This window comes from Zootoca vivipara, chromosome 13, assembly GCF_965207765.1.
Source record: "Zootoca vivipara chromosome 13, rZooViv2.hap1.1, whole genome shotgun sequence".
Lineage (NCBI taxonomy): Eukaryota > Metazoa > Chordata > Lepidosauria > Squamata > Lacertidae > Zootoca > Zootoca vivipara.
The window spans coordinates 23,684,222-23,703,898 of NC_142596.1; the positions used below are offsets into that span (position 1 = coordinate 23,684,222).

Here is a 19,677-nt window from a genome sequence, read left to right on the forward strand (position 1 = left end):
AATAAAATGTATAAGGTTAACTTTAATGGTGTGCATAGGCAATTATTCAACCTGACTTCTTTATCTAGCTAGGGTTGGTTAACCAACATGGCAGAATCATAAACATTACAGATTTGTACAAACAGCAATTCATTTAAAATACTGCTAAGTATGATCAAGAAAATCAGACCCACATACCATACCATAAGGAAATAAAACTATAATTATTTAGAAAAAGAGTCAGTTTTTCAATATGTGTATATTATCCAACTCTAGAGCTGTCATAGGAGACTCTAGGTCATAGTGTGATGGTGAGATAACCACATATTTGTACAATTCTAAGATAGTTGCAACTGTTCTGAAAATGTATTGCTGACATCTACCATCATTTATCCTAGATTAGGCAGACATAAAACCCATAGGAGGATACAACCTTTTGCACCTAGCTAGAGAACACAGAATATAAAGCCCCAACTAAGAATAAGATCCTACTAAAAACAGACAGCAATCTGAAAAGTAACAAGTATTTGAAATATCATTTCACAAAATATTTAATTCTTTCGGTAATCAAACAGTTCTTGTCAACACAACCAGTGACAGGAAAGATCAATGCATTAAGAATCTTTAAGCCTGAAAGACGACAAACAAGATAAAAATGTAAAAAAAACCACTTTTATTTAAGCCATTTAAAAGTAGCACAGCACTTCTGCCAATAAGGGTGGGGGGGAATATGCATACATTCCTGGTTTGGAAATTCAGTCAGCCCATTCCATCCCCAGTGCCAAATAAGCTATATTGGAAGGGTCAGAAATCATTTGAATTTTAAAAAATCAATTTATCAGATGATCATTAGCCCAAATCTTCTCTGGTTTAGATTACACTGAAGTTCATCCTAAAGTGCCCCTCTTGGTTGGACATAATCCGCAATCATGCAATAGTTCATTCCTCAACCTCTCAATCTGTGGAACTGCCATCTTGATATGGAACTCGTTGTCTCCCTTTGAGATTCTTCCTTTGTCTGGACTCTTTATAAAAAAAATTAAAAGAAAAATTCTGTTGGAATACAGGTAATTTTATCCTTAAACTAAACACCAACATTGAATTATCATATCTGAACACATGTTAATGTATTTTCAAATAACAAAAAATGTGAAAATTAGTGGTGTCAGAGGAGCATTTAAAAGGTATTAAGAAAATTACCAAGCATTTTTCAGGATTGCTATAAGGACGTATGCAGAATTTTTTTACTTTAAACCACTAAAACAAGAAAGGAAATGTATTGGTTCTAGACAGTCTTTATGATCATGAGATTCACAACAAAAATACTATAGGGAATATACTTTTTTAAAAAAAATCTATGAAAGAAGAAACATTTTGTTTTGAATTCATAAAGTTTTGATCAATTTCATACAACTCTGTATGGGTACACATTTAATTCATAGGGTGTACAGCTGGTGAATACATCACTTCCCAAACTTTTAAGACTATGGGTTATGCCAGGCATCCCCAAACTGCGGCCCTCCAAATGTTTTGGCCTACAACTCCCATGATCCCTAGCTAACAGGACCAGTAGTCGGGGAAGATGGGAATTGTAGTCCAAAACATCTGGAGGGCCGAAGTTTGGGGATGCCTGGGTTATGCTATATGCCAGTCAGAAGAAAACTGAGTAGACCCATGGCTACCTTATTTTTATCCATTTCAATGTGCCTGCTCTGAGCTAGAACTAGCATGGGACACAGCCCTAAATATTATTTAATTTGTTGAATTTGTGTGCTACCCTTTATCTGAAGATCACAGAACAGTTCACAACATAAAAACACAAATTTAGAAAACAAAATACATAATATTCTCCCATGAACACATTTAAAAGGCCATAAAATGTTAATCAGCCAAAGGCCTGGTTATATGTAGTTCAGTTTAGTGAACTCCCACACCAATGGGCACTACACCTGGATGTTATATAGGCTGTAATAGATGCAACAAAATGAAGATTTCAAATAGCGTAAAACACAAGCAATACAGTACTACTAGGGGACCAAACAAGTTCTGCTGCCCTTACAGATTTAATAAGAACTGAAGAAGTCATGGGAAAGTGTGGGCAGAGAACATTACTAGAAAGTAGGACAGGCTAGATACTAATTTATCTCAGCTTGGTCTTTGGTTATATGACTGGCCCCAAGATCCAAATGTAAAATGGATTTGTTTCATTTTGATCCTTATAAACATAGAATAAACAGAACAGCAAAAATTTATAATCCTGCTACAAATTCCAAGGGGAGTAAGTTTTCTCTTCAAATTAATTCTCCTGATTTAAGCATGATTATTCACTAGGTTCAATTCTATATTGACACCCATGGGCAACCAGGTGTTCTGGCTGGTCTGGTTTTGTAGCCCTTCCACATTTGCCACCTCCTTATTGTGCAGTTCTTAACTGTACCCATCTGTTACACTGGGTGTGACTGTAGTCTCAAGGAACAGCATTTAATGAATGAGACAGCACCAATTATGCTGGAGAGCTCTTCAAGGTTTAAACTGCTTTGAAGTATGTGGGTTTTTTCACCATCAAGCAGTGTATAAATTTTATGAAATAAAATAAAAAAGGATAATTTTAAACTTGCAGCAGATTTGTCAATACAACAGAATGTTGTAATAACATTTTGGCTCTCGGGCAACACATTTTCTTGAAATTACAAATTCAATTTTGAAGAAAACCTCACATCTAAGCTAATTCATGAAATCATGTTGCCACTTCTCACAAAATCATTGTCCAAATATTATCAATGTACAAACAGTAAGATTCTCAATCTCAAGACCAGAGATTTCCTTACTTCAGGTTATAGCATAGAAACCCTACTGTAGCCAAATCTGAAACATGGAACTATTCAAAATTTAGTGAGCAAAAAGTCTAATAATAAAAGTGAGTAGTGAAGCTAGGACTCACGGAACACATGACTGGTTCTCCCAGATATAAAAAAAAACATTTCAAGTGTTTTTTCAGCCCCAGAAAAATTATATCTACCATTACCACATTGTTCTATAGATGCATCAGCATAGTAGAAGACCATAGCCAGACTTATGGTACATCAGTGCTGTCCAAACTTTTTTCAAAGAGGGCCAGATTTGATGAAGTGAAGGACTGTGGAGGCCAACCAAAGGGCCAACCAAAGTTGTTGAGCTTGTTTTAGGATGGAAGTTGTTGAGCTTTTTTTTAGGATTGAAGTTGTTGCCACGGGGGCCAGATTAGGCCACTGAAACGGACTTGGACATGCTTGGGGTACATCCACAAAAACTCAGGGCAGCACTTGTCTCAAAATAGGTTATAGGAAACCTATCTCCATTTCTAGACACTACTATCTGCTTTCTTCATTTAGTGATCCTATTCTCCAATATAGTCTACAATTGTGGCATACAGAGCAGCATACCAATCCTTTGTATCCATTTTTCATTGGGTCATTTCAACAAAAAACTGATCAAATATGAATTCAGCCAAGTCATAACCAAGTATTTAGTGATTACTGACCTGCAATAGGAGAGCAGAGATGAAGAACCTATGGCCTTCCAGATGTGGTGGACTACCATCTCCCATCAGCCCTGAAAAGCATGGCCAATGGTCAGGGATGATGTGAGCTGCAAGTCCCAACAAGAGCAAAGCCAGATGTCTTAAGAGAAAACTAAAAAAAAAGTGTTTTGCCTCAAGATACACTAATATTGCAGTATTGACCTTCTTCCACATTTTACTATTCAGTACTTTCAGAAGGATATACCTCTACAAAGGTTCTGTTAAAATCAGCAACATTGTAAACTGAAGTAAAGGATGCAAAATAAGCTCAGCAGTATTTTAAGTGTGTGCACAGATATTTTAGGAAGCTATGCAGCATATGCAATACTTTGCTTCCTATTAGAAGACTGACAGTTGAAAGTCACATGTAGGGGTCAAGAGAACTAATTAGCAGTGTTTAGCACACATTTAAATTTTTGTCTAACTATAATGTTAAGCTTCAGGTTTGACTCACATGTTGATACTTTGCAAAGTGCCAAGATAAACACACATTTGGGTTATTACTAATTGCTACTAGCAATCCATGTTAGATACAGAACATGGAAAAGTAGAAGAGTAAAGAGACTGATGGTGAACAGTAATCTCTAAGAAACACTTTTGAACTTGTTAGCAACAAAAAGACTTGTGGGGTGAATAATGTAAATAACAGTTAGCAGGAGATCACAAAATAAAGGCTGACTTAGAGCAATGTTCCAAGGAATCCTAGGTTTCCTCAGAAGCATAACAAGATCCAAAATGGTGGGCAAGCTAATTGAAAGGAGGACTGCTAGGTGAAGATAGATAGCAAATTGTGGATATCATATGGCAGAAAACTACCAATATTTTTAGGGGGGGGGCGCTATGGATTTTCTAAGACACCAAAATGTCTTGCACTGCCTCACTCTGGATGCCAATACCAAACTCCCTCCAATGCAACAGGCATAGAGGAATGTTGGGCAGGTTCTAATACATAGATTTATCGGTGTCATTCAGTTAATGCGTGTAGCAGGCTTCATCATTGTCCGTGTTTGATGTTTGTCTACCCTAGAACATGCTCAGAGTCCCATGCAACTTATTGGTTGCTCAGCAGGCATGATGTGGAAAGCCTGCCCTGAAGACAGAAGGTTTGAAGGCACTGGCCTTGACAGAAGTTTACTGAAATTTTGGCACTCAATTCACAGCAACCAATTCTTAATAAATGTCATAGTTTTGGAGTTAAGAATAGCTTGAAAGCATAAAAAATGCTGAATAATAGCACTTTAGTACAGGAAACACTTTCACCCAATGACTTATAGTTTCCAATTATGAATCTAAAATCTACTGCTAAGCAAGGTTGCTGTGCTGAAGTGGAATTTCAAATATACCTGTTTGGAAAATATTGCAGTATGCTTAAGAATATGGCAATATGCTAAAAGAGTTATGCTTAGGAATTAGGAACCTAATAGATGCAAGAGTCAACACAAGGGAGTACCAAACAAACTTGAATGTCCTAAAAAGTGCTGAAGTGGCATGAGGTTGTTGAGCAAATGAAACTTAAGTTCTGGTTGGGTGGCTAATTTGCAGCCCTCCAAATACAGCTTCCATAGTTCCTGACCATTGGTGATAGTGACTGGGGCTGATAAGAGTTGAAGTCCAACAACATCTGGAGGGTCACAGGTTCCCAATCTCTGCTCTGGAGCAAAGCCACACAACACCTCACACCTTAACAGCTATTTTAAATCACACCACATAAGTGGCATCTGTGAAGCAACCCACTCCATGGGGGAGCTACCATATACTGATCTAACACTAGCCTTCTCTATATATAGTGGGTCACTTTAGAAGAATGGCTATCCATATGAAGGCAACGTCCACTGCGTGCTATTTAAAGTGGCTCTCCCACACAAGTGCTACTTGTGTTCAGTATGAGAGTATTTTTTTTTCTATAAGCAGAATCAATTTTTTCTTTTCCAAAGACTGAAAGGTTTCCCACCACTCACAAATTAATTTAAGAAGTTGGTACCCTGGGACAGTGGCATACATTTTTGATCGCCAACCTTTGTGACTAGAGGAACAATAAGGGAGATAAAGCCTGGACTTCCTAAACTTAAAAGAATGTCTAGCATACCCTTCTTTCTGCTTACTGCACAAAAATACGACTGAAAAATATCTTAGAAGTATACAAGCCAGTATGCACAATCAAAAGGTTCAATTTGACAGAAAGTATTCTAGAATTCTTACAGGACCGCAAATATCATAGCATACTTGAGAATTAAGAAATTTATGTCCTATATCTCTCACTAAGACTCACTTTCAGTCCCATAAGGTAGAGTGGCTAACTGATTTAACTACACAATCCAGAGTAGTCTAGAACAGGCAACAATTTTAGTACTCTATGTGCACAACGGATTGCAATTTGCATATCAACACATATGTTAATCATATAAACCAGCCCACAAATCTGAACATTGACAGAATTAAGAAGAGTAAAGCTTTTCCTGGAGCGAACTAATTTGGGCTGCAAGTAGGAAAATCTTGCATTTGAACATCTCCCATGTAAAAAACACCAGCACATATTACAGACTAGCCCAGAGTGCCAGGTTGTCCTTAGTAATTGTTATGTAAGTGTACAAATGTGTAGTTTCTCTCCTTGCAGCCAACAGTGGTTCATTCCAGAACAGGAATAGCCAATGTGGTACCCTTCAGATGTTGCTGGACTACAGAATCCATCAGTCCCAGCCAGCATAGTTAATGGGAAGGGATGATGGAAATTTTAGTTCAAGAACAGTTCAACGCATGGGAGGTGTGCTGTCTTCCAGGTACAAAGATTCACAATGTGACAGAGAAGTTGCTGAGTCTTATAAAGCCCACTGACCACAACCTTCTGATTCATATGGGTACAAACATTACTGCCAAACACAGCCTTTGATGTATAACAAGGGACTATGAGACTCTGGACAGTAACTTGAAAGGTAAGCACTGGTAGTTTTTTTCATCACTCCTTCTTGTTGGAGAGAGGAAAATACTGGAAGTAAACCAATGGCTGCATAGGTGGTGTCATCAGGAAAGGTTTGGCTTCTAAGACCATGGTCTCTGCTTCCTTAAGGAAGGACTTCTGGCAAGAGATAAATTGCACCTCAGTGGTGGGCAATACTGTGTTTGCTAAGAATCTCGCTAAGCTGATCAGGAGAGCTTTAAACTAAATCCTGAAGGTGTGGGAGACAATATTACAGATGTCAGGGGAACATCTGGTACTGGGGATAACAGTGTCATTGATGCACAGGAACCTGAGGTGGCATTACAGAAACCTGCTACTAAAGGGCAGGAAACAACAAGAAGGAAGCAGCTGGAGGCAACGGTTTCAGTTGTCTGTATACTAATACACAGAGGATGGGAAAAAAGCAGGACGAATTTGAGCTCTATACAGAATGGCAAATATGACCCAATAGGCATTACTGAAACCCAGTGGATGAGACTCATGACTGGAATGTAGAAATTGAGGGGTATAACTTGTTCAAAGGGAATAGACCAGGCACCCCCAAACTTCAGCCCTCCAGATGTTTTGAACTACAATTCCCATCTTCCCCAACCACTGGTCCTGTTAGCTAGGGATCATGGGAGTTGTAGGCCAAAACATCTGGAGGGCCGTAGTTTGGGGATGCCTGGAATATACTAAACAGGAAGGAAGGGTGAATAGCATTATATATAAATAATGTGTACACCAGCAAAGAAATCCATAACCTGGAGCATGGAAGGCAGATTGAGAGAAAATGGGCAAAAACTGTAGGAGAGGGAAACAATATTGACCCTACTGTGGGTGTCTGCCACCTCCAAGGTAGACTGAAGACTTGGATGTCTTTCTAGAGCAGATTACCAAACGTTCAAAAAGCAGAGCTATAGTAGTCATGGGAGACTTCAACTACCCCAATATCTGTTGGAACTCAAGCTCTACCAAGAATTTAAGGTCTCACTGACAAATTCCTTCCCCAGATGGTGGAAGAAGTAACAAGGGGATCATCTACCTTGGACCTGATCCTCAAGAACTGCTCAATGAGGTAGAAGTAGTGGAAACCTTGGGGGTAAGTGACCATGTCTTTGTGGGTATCATGATGAAGAGGCAAGGGAAAGTTGAGTGTAGTCCAACATGCACTGTGGGCTTTTAAGGCTGATTTCAAAAAGCTTAAGGAACTACTGGATGAGATACTATAGTCAACTACTCAATGAGAAGTCCAAGTGGATGAGAGTTTCTTAAAGGTGAAATACTGAGGGCACAAGTGCAGACAATTCCAAAAAGAAACAAAAATGGGAGGTATCAAAAGAAGCCAGTGTGGTTGCATAGGGAGCTAACAGATGAGCTGGGATTTAAGGAGGACATGTATAAGAAATGGAAGGATAAATATCAAAGGAAGAGTATAAATGAATACCCAACACTTGCAAGGAGAAGGTCAGGTGAACTAATGCTCAGGCTTGCAAGAGGTTAAAAAGAATAACTAAGTTTTCTTTGGCTATGTTTGAAGAGGAAGAACAGATGGTAGGTCCTTTGCGTGGAAAAGACAAGGAAATGCTATTAGGTGACAGAAAGAAGGCGGAACCACTCAGCAACTATTTTGCCTGAGTTTTCACCAAAAAGGAAAGCAGTGCCCAAGCTGGTGATAACAGAATAAACGATGCAAGAGGGAGTTGCAGCCCAAGATAGGAAGAGGTACTAAGGGAACATCTAGCTACTTTAATGAATTCAAATCTCCAGGGCCTGATAAACTGCATCCAAGGATACTAAAGGATCTTGTAGATGTAATCTCAGAGCCTCTGTCTAACATTTGAGAATCCTTGAAGAACAGGTAAGGTCCCTTCAGATTGGAGGCAGACAAATGTCCCCATCTTCAAAATGGGGGGAAAAGAAGACCCAGATAACTACTGACCAGTCAGCTTGACGTAGATACCAGGAAAGATCCTAGAACAGATAGTTCAACATTTGGTCTGCGAGCTCTTGGAAAAAGATGCTGTGATTACCAAGACCCAGCATGGGTATCTCAAAAACTAGTTATGCCAGATGAATCTTTTTTTGATAGGAGTTACAAGCTTGGTGGATCAGGAGAATGCTGTGGACGTAGTGAATCTTGATTTCAGTAAGGCTTTTGACAAAGTCCCCCATGATATTCTTGCGAGGAAGCTCGTAAAATGTGGGTTGAATGAGGAAACTTAAGCAGAATCGTAGCTGGTTGACCAACAAACCCAAAGAGTGCTAACTAATGACTCATCATCCTGGAAAAAAGTGACAAGTGGGGTGCCACAAAGTTCTGTCCTGGACCCGCTGTCCAACATCTTTATAAAAGACTTGGATGAATGAATTGAATGGATGCTCATCAAGTTTGCAGATAACATCAAATTAGGAAAGATATCTAGTGCCACAGAAGATAGAATTGGGAGAACTGAGCCAAAACTAGCAAAATAAATTTCAATAGAAACAAATTTGAGGTTCTACACTTAAGCAGTAATAACCAGCTACACAAATATAAGATGGGTAACACTTGGCTTACCATTAGCACATATGAAAAGGATCAAGGGGTCCTAGCTTAGCATGAAACCACAATGATATAATGAGTTAAAATGTGGTGCAGCAGCAAAAAAAAAAAAAAATAGCTAATGGTCTTCTAGGCTGCATTAACATAAGTATAGTGTCCAGGTCAAAGGAAGCAATAATACCACTCTATCCTGTCTCCAGTTCTGGGTGCCACTGTTTAAAATCGATGTTGGCAGGCTGCAACGTGTGCAGAGGAGGGCAACCAAGATTATCAAGATTTTCTCCTGCTTTGAAGGATAGGACCTGAACCAATGGATTCAAGTTACAAGAAAAAAGGAGATTCTGGCGAAACAACAGGAAGAAATTTCTGACATTAAGAGCTCTCCGACAGTGGAACTGACGCCCTCAGGTGGTGGACTCTCCTTCCTTGGAGGTTTTTAAGCAGAAGTTGGATGGACATGTCATGGATGCCTTAGTTGAGATTCCTGCATTGTAGGGGGTTGAACGAATGACCGTCTGGGTCCCTTCCAACTCTAGAATTCTATGATTCTGTGAACATCTGAAGAGCACCATGTTGGTTACTGTAGCTCTAGACGTTTTACCAGTTGATTCTACTAATTATCATTGTTGAATGGCTATTTTAATCCAGAGATTAAAATTATGGATCCAGAGAACAATAATTTAAGACATTTCCATAAAAATATCCAACATATATGATTAAAGAAACCTTTTTAAATCACAAGAAAGCAACTTACCAGTGCTTCAATCAGCATCAGATATTTCACACATCCAGATCTTCAACATACCTGGAAATACATATTTCAACATACTAGATTCAATGAATGGATTTTAAATACATCAGCAACATGATTCTGTCAACATCTACAAAGAAGTCAAGCTGTTTGTTTAGTGAGTGTTCTTTCCCTTTAAATTAAGTTCAAAACTGCACCCCAAGCTAAATCCTATCATCTGTTCCCCAAAATTGTACATCCCAATATGTATCAGGTTATAAATAGCAGCCCACAATTTTCACATCATAAGCTTCCTCTGTTAAAATTCATCATTGAATTGACACCACCACAATATAGGATTTATCCTACAAGCTTATTTCCCTGTCCTATTCTTCCATAGCCAAAACTGAAGCATAATACAGCAACAGAAAGAAGCTGAAGAATTTCTGGAAGCAAAACAGAGGAACCTTAACTGTATTATTATGACGTGCAGCAGCACTGGAGTTAGGGTGATGCGGACAGTTCCCCTGCACAAGACACTGAGCCAAAGGGCCAAATAAATAAATAAATAATACCACCACCTCCATTAAAAGCAGCTGTACCAAAAGGAATTATTGTAAAAGAAATATTTTTTGGGGCAGCAAATTCTGCCCTCACTCAGGGCACAACATTACAGTACCAGAATCCTGCCCTGTGTGCAGAACTGCTTAAGATACAAAGTGGCCTTGTGATTGCACTGCCTTTACAGCCTTTTTTCTTCTCTTTTTTTTTGAGGGGGGAGAGGTGAAGCAATTTCAAGTTGCAAATATGCCCTCTAGAAGCTGCTGGGACTCCATCACTCCTGTCCATTGGCCATGCTAGCTCGAGCTGATGGGATTTGGAAGCCAACAATATGTGGAGGGCCAAGAGGTTCCCTATCAACTCTTAAAACCTCATTTCAAAGGTGAAATATACTATAGTTTGTCATCTGTTTTCTAAACACTCAAAGTTGTTAGTAATTAAAATATTCAGCACTTGACTCCCGTTCCTCCTTCATGGGATCTCATTCCACAATCTATTCTGGCTATACTATCCCTCCTTCATGGGATCTCATTCCACAATCTATTCTGGCTATATTATACACGTACACTCTCACAAACACATGTAGCCAAGATTTGGGTCAGCTGAACTGTTTCATGTAAATCTAAAAATAGTATGGGAATTAGCACAGGTTTTGTAAGTATGTTGCCAATTTGTAGCTAAAATATAATACAGCAGAATCCATTTGTTTTGCTGTGTGCCAAAGAAAACACCAGGCTTCTTAGCGAGTTGAATTCAGTTAGAAATCAACCTCAAGTATGAGCGTCCTAGAGTACTTTTTCAAAGCAAATCCCACAAATTCACAGAACTCACTTTCAGACAGCTGTGCTTACAAAAACAGTTTTGGCATATACATTATTAAGTCACTTGACGATTTAGGTTTTTCTCTTATCTGCCATTGTTCAAAAGGCTCTAGTTTTAGAGACTGGAACAGGAATAAGAATGAACAAGAAGTTCCAGACATTATAAAAAATTAATAGTATGATCTCACCATGTAGCAGACCACAATGAGATCCCCTGGCAAACCTTAATTTCAATGTATAAAAGTAGAACATTTCCAAAAATACACATTTGAGGTTTGGCTGTACTGGGAATTTTTAATTTTCTGGAGAAGTTATTGTATTCAGACCAAACAAGCTACTAAGATTATTTCATTCACAAAGTCAGGAATAAAGTGTGGTATGGTATGAAACACATGACACTAAATACATTCAAAGGACAAGATAACTTACGGTAACATTAATTTAATTTTTAAAATTTCAGATGTTAAAAACTTGCTACTTCATTCAGAACTATTTAATAATTACCACAGTCAGGTAATTTCCAATAAGAAAAACTATAAAAGTTAGAAATTGGAGGGAGGGGGGCTGCTTTGGACCAGGTATTTAAATATCCAAATAGCTCCTCAACTGAATCTCTGAATTACATATACAAGCACTTATCTTCCAATTGAACCACAGCTAGACCCTCAAGAGAGCACAGGTGTTTTTCAATGTCCTGTCACATGCCATGGAAATTAATCTAGAATACTACAGTGATTTGAGATTCTATAGGGATTTATGTAAGGTTTTACAGTTGAATCCAGAGCACAGACTAAATCAAATAAACTTTGTGCATTTCCCTCTGAACTTTCAACACTAAAATATCATGGTCTGTGTTCTACGATATTCACCAGAGTGGCAAAGGAAGTGTAAATTTATCTTTTAATTAAAAGCAGATTTGTGAGTGAGTTTTACATCAAAGAATATGTTTTTAGATGTGCTGTAAGCCACCCAGAGTGGCTGAGGAAACCCAGCCAGATGGGCGGGGTATAAATAATAAAATTATTATTATTTTTAAAAATGTGGGTTCTTGTATTATTAAAACTACTATTTAGTTTACAGTATATCATTCCAGTCAGGTGTACTGGACATAGTACAGTACTGACATAACAACCTTGGAAACCTGGGTCACAAAGCTTACTAGGTCACCTTGGGGCACTTATCATTTTGCTTTACAGGGCAACTATGCGGATGAGAGGTGGACATTGACACCCAATTGAGCTCCGCGGGGGAAATAATAAGAAAAAATATGGGACTTCTCTAAAGTGAATAATGTTTATTCAAATAATGTTGAATAACATTCAAGCTGTTCAGTTGAATGTAAAGTCACATACCGGAAAGAACTCTTCTACGAAAGATGTGAGTTTTCAGTTAAGGATTCCCAATTTAAGTCCATTTTATTTAATTACGATTGCAATCCTGTGCACATTCAAGAGTCAAGTCACAACTGAACTCAGTAGAAATTACTTATCTGCAAACATGCATCGAATTCCATTGTTTTACATTAGCATTATATGTTTATTTAACCCAATCTGGTGCCCTTCAGATGTTTTGACCCTAATTCCCATCAGGCTCTGGCAGCACAGGCAATGGTAAGAAAGAGATGAGAACTACCGTATACTCCAGCAACATCTGTAAGGCACCACGTTGGGGAAGACTGCATTATGGGATTAAATTGTACTAAAGATGTTGGTGCATTTTAATAAGAATTTTTTTAATATTAAATAATTATTTCTAAACAAAGCAGCACTGCCTTTTGCTATTATTCAGTCAAAACACGAAAAGCCTTTAAACAAATAAATTTAGTTTGAAAATTGTGTCAACCATCAGACTTTAATTCCAAATTTTGTATTGCATTTGATTTATAGCTTTTTACTGTGCTCTTCAGTTGAAAAGGCTCCACAGCAGCTTACAAATATGTACATTTACTTAATATATTATGCACTGTAACTACCTTGAAACAGCACATTCAAAAATTAGTGATTGAGCAAGACAGAACATAGTTGAGATTACCAAAGTGCAGATATCCAAAAGTAAAGTAACAAGATGTACTTTACTGTGGTGGTCTTCAGTTTTGTATATGACGCAATGCATTAAGAAATGGAATCACTGGAAATCAACATCAGAAAATGGGATCATGGCATGGCTTGAAGTATAGGCTGGGGTGTCTGGTTAAAATCTCTGCTCAACTTTAACGTGTTACGGGTGGCATTAGGCCCCATAATCTGTCCCATGACTTGTTGCATGATTGTGTTAATATATGCAAGTCACTATGAGCACGAAAATGCTAAGCATTTATTCCAAGCTACTTTCATTTGTATTGCTAAAACAATATTTGTATTTTCTAGTACCTCAGTTGTTTAAAAAGACAAATGTATGGTTGATGCCTTCTTTAGAAGATGACATGGGCAATACTACCCAGGGCCTTTGAAGTTATAAGTATTTAATTTAAACAGAAAAACTCTGTAAAAAAAAACTTGCAAGCTGCAAACCGCAGAAGATACAAAATAGCTATTAGAAGTTGGGTTAACTGACATACCTGAAGGACATAACATGTTTTCTTCTGATGCCATCTGAATCTTCCCAGTTACCAGAACCCTGATGCGATCTTTAAAGAAACATAAAATTTGTGTTAAAATAGGAACACAGAACACAGCCAACTGTGCTGTTGAGCATGAGTATTTTATTCCGAAGAATCACAAAATTAAAAACACTTTTTAAACAGTTACAGATAGGTCCTACATTCCAATAACATTCTACTGAGGTGTTTATTGGAATATACTTTAAGTAAATATATGTTGTCTTCTCTAAAGTTACATTACGTATTCAAGGTTGCCCATCCTTTTCTTCTCAATGTATAGATTCATTTTCTTGCCCACTGCATATTCACTTCCTAAAGTTGCAATCTAATTCTAAATTTGTCTAAATTTAGAAGTAAATGCCACTTATTTATCACTGGCTTCCTGAAGCATATCCTATTGCTACCTTCGATGGCGACCATAAGCCACTTACTTAGAAAAAGTCCTGTTGATTTCCAATTGAAAATATTTCCAATTGGGTATTCTCACTATTCATTTTATTAGTCTGAAATCTTAGATTTATTCTTTATTCAATTAAAAATTAAGAAGATAAATAGAAACAACCACACTGTGTTCAATTTTAACAGAATTCATTATGCCATTCTTATTAAGGGAAATTATATACAACTAATCAGTATACTGAAAGCAGTGAACAGGACAAAAAATGAAGTTCAAAACCATCCTTACCTTAACAAACGGGTCTGTACAGGTCATCTGAAACACAGTTGTTACAGAAGTAGTAAACATTCACGAATACCTAAACAAGGAAAAGCATATTTAGGGTTATCTAAAAGTGTTTCATATTTGTTGTAGCGGCATTATTATGTCTGTGCTAGCTGCATTTCTAAAGTTAAGCAATTTTCTAACTTAGCTCATAATAAAGCCATAACAGGCTTTTTGTTCAATTTGCACTTTCATATACAAAATAGTAACAGTATCGTTATGGATGTTTACCCCTAAATGACTGTTCAAGCTAGTGTGAGTACTGTATAACGGAAGGTAAAAGTATTAGTCAAAAGTGCTTACCCTTTATACAGTATTTAATCTCAACATTCTGAGTAGTTACACCAAACAGCAAAACATACTTAATATTTTACTACCACTTTGAAACTCAAAAGTAGACAACCTAAACTGATAATCTTCTAAGCGTTATTTCTGAGTCTCTGTGAAGTCTTCATATTTATCAGTGCAGTGAAGTATCTATAGTCTACTACCTTCATGTTTACACTTGAATTCATCTGTTTTCTTGCATTGGTGTAGAAGTCTTTATGTGACTTGGTCACACTTAACTTTATTCATAACAGCACACTATCAATTTCCTCTTTTTTAGAAGATCACAATTTCAGAAGATACATTAAATTAACCACTGATATTGATTCTTTAAAAAATATATATCTAAAAATAAAACTGAGTTATCTGCATGGCAGATAGTAGTTCTATCATCTTTTAAACTAATCAGCCTCAAAAATATAAATTTGCTAACATGCTAAGATATAGCAACTACTCATTTCATTGATAGAACTGTATTCTCTGATAAATTTCTTATGTCACAGTGTCCAGGCTTACCATTACTAAATGGTAAGCCTGAACAGGAAGATTCTAGAACAAGGACAAAGTAGTTAACACAACACCTGAACAAAATATAATTGCAGTTATTCTACAAACAGAAACCCCAAATTTTAAGGCATAACATCCAAGTATTAGAAGACTCCAGGAAGCCAAGAAAAAGCAATTGCTCAATATTCAATTTTAAGCATTTACTATTAATTCAGGTACGTAAAAGGAAATGGATTTTTTAATTAACTCTGTTAAGAATAACAGAAAATTTGATGCTTCTGAGACATATTGAAACACTTAAAATAAAAAAATCCCCTCTGACTTTTAAACTCCTAATTTCTTATTTTTATCCTACATCCCATTTTATGAAGCTGCACTTTCCATTTATGTATTCCAGTTCTACTTTAGAAATTCACTCAACTGTACAATTGGCACATACCAAAAACCCTTATGTGTTTAAATAAGCTCACTAAATATTTCATCTTAAGCCCAAAGTATAAAAAGGCACCACTGGCACTTTCAGGTTAAAACACATGAACAAATAAACGGATTGTGTATATATATTTTCAACAAATCATTTCAAAGTAAAGTTTTTTCCACAGCCTGTTTTTCTACTGGTAGTTTGGAAAGAGTTAAAAGCCAACACCCTACATACAGAAAAACAAGTTTTATATTTGAGAGAAAGAACAGACATGGCGTCTTTTGTTCTTACCAAAATAGAAATGGATTGTTTCCCCTTTTCAGAAGCAATGGTGAACAACAGCTTCCTTTCAAAGTACTTAGGAGTTTGCAGAAGACATATAAGGCACCTTTGATTTCCCTCCTCCAAATACTGTAAAGGGGTGCCATCTACATTTGGTGCAGACCCCCACCCTATGATGCCCTACACAAATGCTGCATTGGGGTAACAACAAGCTGCATTACAAGATATCTGCCCTTCAGGATTAATTAAAGCAAGAACATAGTTTGCAAAAAAAAACCCACACAGACCTTTTTCAAAGAATATTAAGGGGAAAGTGCATCAAGTCCTTAATGTTGTGGATTGATTAGCCGCTGCCGCCACCCCCCCCCCGCGCAAAATAGAAAAGAAATGGTGCATAAGATGGGGGGAGGCAACAGAGAAGAGAGAAGAAAAACTCTGGCTCAAATGGCGGCTCTGGTTTGACACAAACATCCTTGAAGATCAGGTTCTGCGCCTAGATCGGTAGTCTATAGAGACAGAACCCCTAATTCAATTTAGGAACTCCTTCAAAATGGAGAAGGGGTGCTTTAACACCCATTTAAATTACAAACAAGAACATGCCCAGGAAATAAGGCGAGTAAGAAGCCAGGGTGTTGGCTTCTTTCCACCCCAGCCCTGATTATCAGGTTTTGCCCTTGCCCCCAGAACCCCTCCTGGGCACCCCTTAATTCCGATTAAAAAACCACACATAAAAGTGTGCGTTTTAATACATACCCAAGACTTGACAGGTAAAGGGCGAGGAACCGGGTCTTTTCCCTCCTTCTGCTGCTCTTTTTACGTGGCACCCCCCTCGCCCAACTCCAGCTCCCAAGATGCCCCGAAATGGGGAAGATTAGGAAGGGGGGATCTGGTCTTGCCCTTTTCCTTCCCATAATCATAAAAAAGCCCGGGCGAAGGAGTGAATTGTGTCTTTCCTCCATCGGTTCTCATGTCTTGTCCCAGGAAGCCTTAACACTCAGCACCTTTTCCCCCGCCCCCACCGATTTTAATTGGGAGCTGGGGAGACAAGACCCCCCAACTGGAAGGAGAGCACCCTATATCCGCCTTTGCCCCCTGAGTGAAAAGAGGCGTCGAGGGATGGCTAAAAGTGATGACCGGCGGTTCTTTCCCGACAAACCACCACCTGCCTCTCCCAGGCGGTTCTCCTTTCTCAAGGACAAAGAGACAATGGCGGAGAAGGAGAGTATGGAGGGCTGAAAGGGCGGACGATACTTACCACCCAAAGCGGGAGACGAGGCGGACATACCGAAAGGGGCTCGCCGGCCTCAGCCGCCACCGCCGCTCTCGCCACCGCCGCCCCGAGGACGAGCCGAGCCAGCCCTGCCGCATAGGCGCCTCTCTCTGCGGTTGTTTTTCTGAGGGGTTGGGGGTCGGACAGGCCACCCCCATTTCAGGAGCCTGGGCCCAGCCGGAGAGCCCCCCCCCACTCCTCAAGCGAGCGGCCGCCTCGGGCCAGGGGGGTGGCCGGAGGAACAAGCGGCCGGAACAGGGAGGGAAACGGCAGCAGCAACCAGCGGAGGCTCTTGTCTCCCCGGCCATCTTGTGCCGTATGTGCGTGTGTGTGTGAGGGAGCGAGGGAAGTGAAGTCTGTGCCCGTCTTCATCGCCTCTCAGCGAAGCCTTCCTCTCCTCCCCCTCCCCCACCCGCGCCCCTACCCAGCTTCACAAAATGGCCGCCCTCCGCTCCCTCAGCAACGGCTCTGCGGCAGGGGGGAGGGGGGGAGAAGGGAGGGAGGCGGGGCCCGCGCGCGACGCAGCTCTCCACCCGCCTCCCCTCCATCCAGCTACGCATGCGGGCAAGCCGCTTTTCTATTGGTCTTCCTTCCTCCTCACGCCCATTGGTCGCTCTGCTTTGGCATTCGCCTGTCACAGGGCGGTAGGGTCCCTATTGCTTCGTTTTCTCGCCAACCGCCTTGTTGTCATCTGCTCTCCGACAGCTGCTGCTCCCGCCTCCTCCTCCCCACCCCCCACGAACAGCTACCTATAACTGGCTGAGACGCGAGTCTCTCAGCTGCCTCTTCTTCTTCATTGGCGGGTTTAGGGTTGCTCTCGCGTCGCCCGCCTGCCCCTCGCTCTCTCCCTGCTTCTATGCAACGGTTTTCTCTGTACCTTCCCGGCCCCTTCGATGGCGAAACGCCTCACCGTCCCGCCCCCGCCCCCCGCCCTCTCACGCTTCTTGCAGAGCTACAGAAAATACGCGAAGGGAGGGAAAGCTGCCGAAGCTACTGATGGGGTGGGGGAGGGGGTTGGCGCGGTTATTGCGCGTGCGCGCAGGGTCATCACTCGCCCTTCCCCCCCACGCTCCCTCCATCTGTCAAGTGCATAGCTGTCAAGTTTTCCCTTTTCTCGCGAGGAAGCTTATTCAGCATAAGGGAATTTCCCTTAAAAAAAAGGGAGAACCTGACAGCTATGCAAGTGCGGTGTGTGTCGCTCACACATAAGCCGCATCACAATGTAAATTCGACTAAATAAACAATGCATGCATTGCTTCACATGAATTTGTGTGTGTGTTTGGTGGGACAATACAATCCCTGTACAGTCAAAGTTAATATCAGAAAGTTGGAATCAATGGAAAGTATTCCGACGAGAGTTTTATTTATCTGTAGTATTTATATGCCGCTTTTCAGGTGGACCCCATAAAGCGGTTTACATGAGATTGTTACAATGAGCATAGATTTATACTTTTTAAAAGTGAGAAAAGAATGGAAAAGACAAGGGCAAGGTAGTCCTTCAGTCGCCCCAATAATGGCAGCTGAGGGGAAGCCCACTATGGGCACTGGATGGTAACAGTCCCTCAAGCTCCTTCCTTCAGACCCCTCAGGGCAAGATGGCCCTTAGATGTGGTGCCTGTGCTATTTCACTTGTTCACAAATAAGCTAGAGTTAGTTGGGAGCCAGTGACCAGGTGGCCAACTTTGCTTATGATACTTTGGTTGATTCGATCAACATCCTATGTGGGGTTTTGTCGGGGGGGGGGGGTATTTTGATTATATATTTTGTGGTTTTATATTTTGATTCTTTTATGTGAACCGCCCTGTGACCTCCAGGTACAAGGCGGTATATAAATTCAATAAAGTAATTAAAAACAAAACGGGATCATGAAGAACTCCAAAAGAACCTCTCCAAACAGAGCAAATGGGCAGTAAAATGGCAAATGCAGTTCAGTGTAACTGTAAACAAGTGTAAAGTGATGCATCTTCACCCAAACCTCCCCCCCCCCACACAACTTAATTTCACATATATGATCATGGTTTCAGAAATGGTGGTGTCCAAATGCCTTGGGGATAAAGATGTCAAATTACAATAGTCAGACCTAGGCCAACTTGCCAGTGAGGGCATTGCACAATTGGGGAGGGGACAACAAAGGAGAACCAGAGACTGTGATTTTATAATAATTGCTATTCTTCACAAATAGTCGCTACTTAACCAAGGTTTCTTCAGCGCTTTAACTTAGCTGCTGCAAAACCACATGAGCTCCTGATGATCTTGCTTTAACCCTTTGCCACAAACATGGTGAACCAACATCAGACAGCAGCATGACGTTTCATGCCCAGCCAGCTGAAAAAGTTTATTCACTCTAATAGTGGGGCTGCCCTGTGACCCAAGGAGGACACTAAGAACAAACACCAGAGAATGATGAGGAAACCAAATGT

The 19,677-nt window shown here is 39.9% G+C and overlaps 1 long non-coding RNA gene across 2 annotated transcripts; it reads right to left on the reverse strand.

The window, feature by feature from the left end:
* Positions 1-637: 637 nt before the first annotated feature.
* Positions 638-17,369, reverse strand: LOC148683652 (uncharacterized). Of its 2 annotated transcripts, none has more exons than XR_015946778.1 (5): positions 17,243-17,369; positions 14,415-14,484; positions 13,688-13,756; positions 9,773-9,823; positions 638-1,004 (listed from the first exon to the last, which is right to left on the reverse strand). It is a non-coding gene; the product is annotated as an uncharacterized LOC148683652 (long non-coding RNA). The 2 variants fall into 2 exon arrangements; XR_015946779.1 differs by having other exon boundaries at positions 15,997-17,369.
* Positions 17,370-19,677: the final 2,308 nt, after the last annotated feature.